Genomic DNA, 7,445 nt, shown 5'->3' on the forward strand with positions numbered 1-7,445 from the left:
CAGCGTCCGGATTGACTCTATTGGATACGTTTATGTGAAGCTACAAAACGTCATGAGTGTTTTTGGCGTATCCGATGGAGCCAGGAGCGGGGGTTTGAATGATGAGTGAATGGAAGCATGGCCTATTGGATTGGGGACATTTGGGCTGGATGGACATTGCTACTCCTCACCCTGCCCTAGGGTAGGAAAGGAGGTCTGGATGATGATGATTATGATGATGATACTTTTGAATCTTTTTATATGCTATAAACAGGTGAACAGTTCTCATCATTTTCTTCGTATACTTGTAGTGTATTAGAATGAAAATCATCCCCTTGGTAATTGGCTACATGTGCAATAGAAGGTGGTTTGGACTTGGAATCCGTACCGTGATAATATTCTTTCTTCTTTCAGTAACGGTTTAATTTGCAGACACCTCTCATAATGAATTTTCATGATTAATTTAATTATCCTGCTTCAACGTATACCTGGAATGCTTGGATAATATACCAATATTCTGAAATACGACCGATAAACATTATGCACAGTCAAAAATATGACCATATAAACTGTTTTATATAGTTTTATATAACAAAGGTTATGCTCCCTTAAAGAAATATTTAAACATAGAAAGTAAATAAGAATATAGCAGCATTTCATCAAATTTAACATTATGTTTACATCAAATTACCATCACCTGGACGAGAAGTTTGGTCAGCCTGCTCATATAGCAGGCCGACGCACCCAGTTGGGAATGACCCTCTTGTGGTGATGTAGGAAGGGTACATATCCTATGAGATGTAGTCAGAGATGGGTTAAGGTTGTTGGTATCCTTGTTATTTCCACGCGATTTTATAATCTTTAATAGTGACTTTTAGTGTCGATGAATCTCCATTACTGGTTCAATACAGGACGCCGTTCATGTGTTGATTAAAGTCGTCTACAAGTCACAACAGTCACCCAAAAAAACAGATGTCATCTTAATAATGAGGTTAAGCTAACCTAAGGACAAGATGTGAAAGGTACTGTAAACATCTAAAAGTAAAAAATATATATACATATTTTTGATATTGTTTTGCCTTTGCCACGGTCAAATTTATGGCCATCCATCATTTGGTTTCATCTCTTCGCCTGCACACGTCAGTCAGACGACCCATTAAAATATATTTTCTTACTTGCCACCAAAAATTCATTTAGATTTAGGCGAGACTTCGAATTTACAAGTTGGGTGTGTCTGAGATCAGATGTACAGTACATGTGACTGAAGATATTACGGATACGTTCTCGCGCGACCTGGCAAGGCCGAATGAACTTGTACCTGCTGAAGTGGTTAGTATCCTAGTTTGCCCACTAATAAATTCTCAAACCAATTTTCCTGTATCTCATCTTGAAATGCAACAAATCTAATTTTAACCAATTATGAGGTTTATCATACTGACTTATTGGAAACACTGGCACTGTCTACTTACACACTCCAGATACATCTTTCACCATGTGCCCTTTACATAACCAGTGTTAGATCTGCTAATTGTTCTCTCTCTCTCTCTCTCTCTCTCTCTCATTAACCCTCCCCTTTCACTCTTCTCCCTGCTCATTATTCAGTGCAAAGGAACCTGGAGATCTGGAAGAAAATTGTCCTCTGAAAACCATGAACCGTTCATTTGAAAGTGCCTGAAGTCATTCCAATTAATCGACTGGATATCATAGGCATACGAAAATGATATCCGGAGATGACTATACTCATTTTTTTTTTCTTTTATCGAGGCGAAGATGCTCCTGACAGGTTGGTGACGACTGGCTGACTGCAACATGTCCGAATAACATCATTGTATTTCAAATTAAATACTAGGTAGTGTGAATTGAAATTTATTTACTAACTCAAACTTCTTTCTCATATATATGGCGCATTCAGCCAATCATCACCAACCTGTCAAGTGCATCTTTGCCTCGAAAAAAAAAATAATAACTGAGTATAGCTACATACATGAACGACTGAAGGTATCTCTGGCAACAAGGAAGTTGACAGAAAATGTTTGAGAATAAATTGCTTGGCAGGTGTCTCGCGCCCATGGTAATCAGAGGGGATACAACAGATACCAAAAAATATGAAATTATTGACATTGTGATGAAAAGAAAGAGATGCAACTGAGCAGCAAAGAGAGTGGTTGAAGGGAGTCACCATGACCAAGAAGATGATGAGATGGAATGACCGTATTCTTCCTTTAGTTCTACATTATCATATTACATCTGCTAATGTTTGTAGGTTGGAGAGCATGTTTAGGAGCGGGCCTGTCAATTTGTCACTCGCTAAGTATCCTGTATTCGGAAGAAAGTAGCTCCATTTGGGTAAACTTTACCGTAGTCTCATAATGGGGTCTGTTCTACCACATCTGTCTACAATACGTTCTTACTTGTTTCATTACAATCTTACTCACTGATTCATCACAACTCATATATTCACTGCTATGCTGTCGAGTACATCTTTAATCTGGATTCTCAGTTAAGGTATTCTTTTGTTCTTTCTTCCTAACTCCAGATTATTTTATTTCGTGCAGATCAGCTTCACGAACTATATTGTTGAAGATGGTACAACTCATTCACTACAAAATGTTTCCCATAAGAGGAACAGAATCGCCGTGAGTAACAAAAATAATCTGTTTGTCTGTCTATAGCAAGGTGCCATAATCCCGTTAAACTATCTATCTATCTATTGCCAGACGCCTCAATCCCGTTTGGGGTGGCCACAAACAAATCGCCTCCAAGTCGCCCTGTCCCCCGCCATTTCACTGCCCTGCTCCCAACTCACACCCCCCTCTCTCATATACCTCTCAACCCCATCCCTCCATCTCATCCTCGGCCTCCCCCTCCCTCTTTCCCCCTCCACCTCACTCACATACACTCTCTTCGTCAGTCTTTCACCCTCCATCCTCTCCACATGGCCAAACCACCTCAGTGTGTTCCTCATAACGCTTCCTATCACATCCACATCAACACCACAACGCTCCTTTATATCCTCATTCGTCAGCCTGTCTCTCCATGTGACTCCACAGGCTCCTCTTAAATAACTCATTTCCACTGCTCTCACTCTTGACTTGTGTCCTTCCAACAACGTCCAAGCTTCACTTCCGTACGTTAGAGTTGGTATCACAATACTGTCATGAAGTAACTTTTTCACTTCCATGCTCACTTCCCTGTTTCTTATCACTGCTTTCAAAGAACCAGCAACCTTTCTTCCCTGCTGTACCCTTTCAAGCACTTCACCCTCCAAACCTCCATCCTTACTCATCACACTACCCAAGTACTTAAACGTACTCACATTTTCCAATTCCTCACCATCCAACCTCGCTGTACATTCACTGACTTCACCTCTCTCAAAGACCATCACTTTACTCCCGTTAAACATGGTCACAAAAATCTCCATGTCACCCTGCCCTCTGCCATTTGAATGCCCTCTTTCCAACTCACGCCCTCCTCTCTCATGTAACTCTGCACCCCATCCTTCCATTTCATCCTCGGTCGTCCCCCTTCTCCTTCCCTCCACCTCACTCACATACACTGTTATATTCAGCTTCTCGTTCTCCATCCTTTCCACATAGCCAAACTATCTTAAGATTATACAACTTGATTTTGTGGGTTAATGGTCTAATCACTCACTGTCATATTCTGGAACTCTCACTAGATTCAAATCTGTTATTATATTTGTATTTTCTCTCACTCGTTTGTCCAGCTGTTCATTACTTGCTGGTTGTTTAGCTTTTTTTTTTTTTTTTCGTGGACGAGGACGAGCTCAGGTGGTTTAGATAACAACAATAGACATGGATCAAATGAGAAAACTTTCAGCAACCAAACGAGTAAAAGCTGTTTTGATGATGCCTTTAATTTATATGTCAGGGCGTTTTTATTCGAGCTAATACTAGGCGATACAGATCAGTGAAAGAGCATCACATTCCTACCGTCAGTGTATTGCTAACAGTTCTTTGTCATATATTCTCGCTTCTAACCCTCACGTGAAGTCTGCTATTCATATTATTTTTTACCCACTATTTACTTGTAGGGCCTACTATATTCTATCTATCTATATACCTAGGCTGCTTCCCTCAAAGAAAAGGAGGTAGCCGAGACAGGACGACACACTCCCAACTTACTCATCCAAACAAACACATTTATTCGTATCTTAGCCCCAAGGGAAGAAGGGAGAGATCCTCACTGCACCACAACGCACAAGAGTCAACTGCACAGTGCAATTGGCGACATCCGTAGCAGGGTCCGACAGCAGAGCTGATTTACCCCGTCCACATCATGTGATCAGCTGATCCGACTAAATGCGGGAGAATATACTTTCGGGGCCTTGTCATCATATTCTCATTCACAGTTTCACTCCAACCATTCCTATTATGCGCAGCCACTCTTCCTTGCTCAACAGACATCCCTCTCACATCCAACACTCTCTTCACACTCTCCATCCACCTTATTCATGGTCTCCCTCTCAACCTTACATCTCTCACATCCGATCCAGTTATCTTTTTCACCAATCACTCATCATCCATATGCCCAAACCATCGCAACACTTTGTGCTCAACTCGATCAGCTATCTCCCGCATAACTCCAGTTCTTCGCACTTCATCATTCCTCACTCTATGCATACGCGTCACTCCATTCATATTCTTCAGACACCTCATCTCATTACATTCAAAAGTTTCCTCTCTGCTACACCCATATTCCATGTTTCAGCTCCATATAAAGCAGTCGGTACCACTACACCCTCATACAGCCTTCTCTTTACATCCATTGTAAGCGAACGACATCTGTACACTTTCTTCATTCCTCCCAGAACCTTTCCTACTTCATTCATTCTAAACTTCATTTGTACATCTATTTTTCCGTCCACAGCAACATGCGACCCTAAATACTTAAAACACTCTACCTCCTCAAGCAACTCACCATTCAAAACTATATTCATCCTCCTACCATCTACCAACCTCGTACACCTCATCACTTTATTCTTATTCTCATTTACTCTCAGTGTCCATCTTTCACACACGCTTCCAAACTTCTCTACCAACTGTCTCCATCTCTCCTCTGAATCAGCCACCAGTGCAGTATCATCTGCAAACATCAGCTGCTTCAGATTCCACTCTCTACCATCAACATTCACCAGACTCTGACCTCCACCTAACACTCTTACATTCACCTCGCTTACAACACCATCCTTATAAATATTAAACAACCAAGGCTACATCATGCGTCCCTGCCGCAGCCACACTCTGACGGGAAACCAGTCACTCACAGTATTTCCCACTCTTACACATGCTCTACTATTTACATAAAAACTTTTCATTCCTTTTAGCAGCCTACCACCAGGCCCATACAATCTCAAAACAGTACACAAAGCCTCCCTATCAGTTCTTCCATACGCTTTCCCCAAATCCATGAATGCCCAAAACACATCCATGCCTTTCACTAAATACTTTACACACACCTGTCTCACAGCAAACACCTGATCCACGCATCCCCTCCCTCTCCTACAGCCACACTGTTCATCATCAGTTACTCCCTCTGTACCCTCTCTAACTCTCTTAATTAACACTCTACCATACACCACACTTATAACACTCAACAGACTTATATCCCTAAAACTAGTACACTCATACTTATTACCCTTACCTTTATACAACGGAACCACACAAGCTCTTGCCCAGTCAACTGGCACCACAACTCACAAAACACACATTCAGCAATCTTACTAACCATTCAACAATAGTCACTTCACCACCTTTCAGGCATTCCACAGCACACCCATCCATACCTGCAGCTTTCTTTGTTTTTTATCTCCTTTACTGCCTCCTGCACTTCCTCCATCGTGATCAAAGATCATTCAGCTCTCCCAGTGCACTTATTCCTTGCACCCTTCCATCTGTCACAGTCTCAGCCTCCCTTTCCTCCTCTACATTTAGCAATCTTTCAAAATACTCTGCCTATCTTTTCCTTACTGCATGTATCTCAGTTAACATCTTTCCATCCTCTGCTTTTACTAGCTCTTCCTTCTCAGACTTTCCCTTTCACACCCTTTTGACCTCCTTCCAAAACATTTTCTTATTCTGTCGAAAATTATCATTCAACAGCCTACCTCATCTTTCATCTGCTGCCACTTTAGCATCACACACAGTCCTTCTTGTCCTATTCCTCTTTTCCTTATATCTCTCACATGACACCTCATCCTTCCTCTGCAGCCACACTTCATATGCATGTCTCTTCTCAGCCACAGCCATACTTACTTCCTCGCACCACATTTTACTTCCCCTTTCCACTCACTCGTCTCACACCACAAACCTCTTCGGCATGCCCCACCACAGCACTATTAAACAACTACCATTCCTCCTCCACACTGCCATTTTCCTAATCTTTCACTGTGTTCCACTCATCTTTCAACTTCTCCTGATACTCTATCATTTTCTCTCTTTTATCCAACTCACTCATTTTCAATACCTCCCTACCACACCTAACTCTCCTAGCTCTCACCCAGCTCTTACCTACTCTTAACATTCCCTCCACCAGGTAGTGGTCAGACATACCTCCGCCTTCCCCTTTCAAAACTCTCACATCCAACAGCCTTCCTATTACATTCCTGGACACCACCACATGGCCCACCAATGTTCTATCAACAACCCTTCCACCCTCCTGTCTCACCCATGTATGCTTATAAATATATTTCTTCTCAAACAAGGTATTTCCAATCGCGATCTTCCTCTCAACACACATCCGTATCATTCGTTCCCCATTTTCATTTCTTCCAGGCACACCAGGCATACCAATTACACCTTCAACTGCAACATTTCTCACTCTAGCATTCAGATCTCCCATCATTACCACATTCATACTTCCTTCAAAACTCTGCAGACGCTCATCAACATCATTCCAGAAATACTCCGTCTCTTCTGCCTCCCTTTCGCTACCAGGCCCATATGCGCTCACAAATACCCACGATTCACGTTCAAATGACACCTCCATCCATTCAGTCACACACTGCTGCACTTTCGGGCACACTAACAAGGCCACACCTTCCCTCGCCCTTCTATCAACACCTGACATCCTTCCATTCACACTTCCAAACATAGACTCACCTTTCCCTTTCAACTTTGCTTCACTCAAAACTAACACATCCAACTTTCTTTTCACAAATATTCTCCCAATCTCCTCCGTTTTAGCCTCAATCGTACTACATCCACGCACATTCATAGACCCAATCTTCGAGGTACGGGGATAACTCAATCCCCCATCCCTTTCTTTGCCCTGTCTCATTGTAGGAACTAGAAAAAACAAAACAAAACAGAGGAGGGGGTCCCTTGTCCCCTCACCCCTCCCCGTTTAGTTGCCTTTTACGACACGCAGGGAATACGGTGGCAGAATATTTCCTAACACAACCTGGCCGCAGAGTCGTAGTACCACCCCATAGTGCGGCCAGATTG

The sequence above is a fragment of the Coenobita brevimanus genome, chromosome 55, assembly GCF_032717465.1.
Source record: "Coenobita brevimanus isolate Jiangsu-jjx chromosome 55, ASM3271746v2, whole genome shotgun sequence".
Classification (NCBI taxonomy): domain Eukaryota; kingdom Metazoa; phylum Arthropoda; class Malacostraca; order Decapoda; family Coenobitidae; genus Coenobita; species Coenobita brevimanus.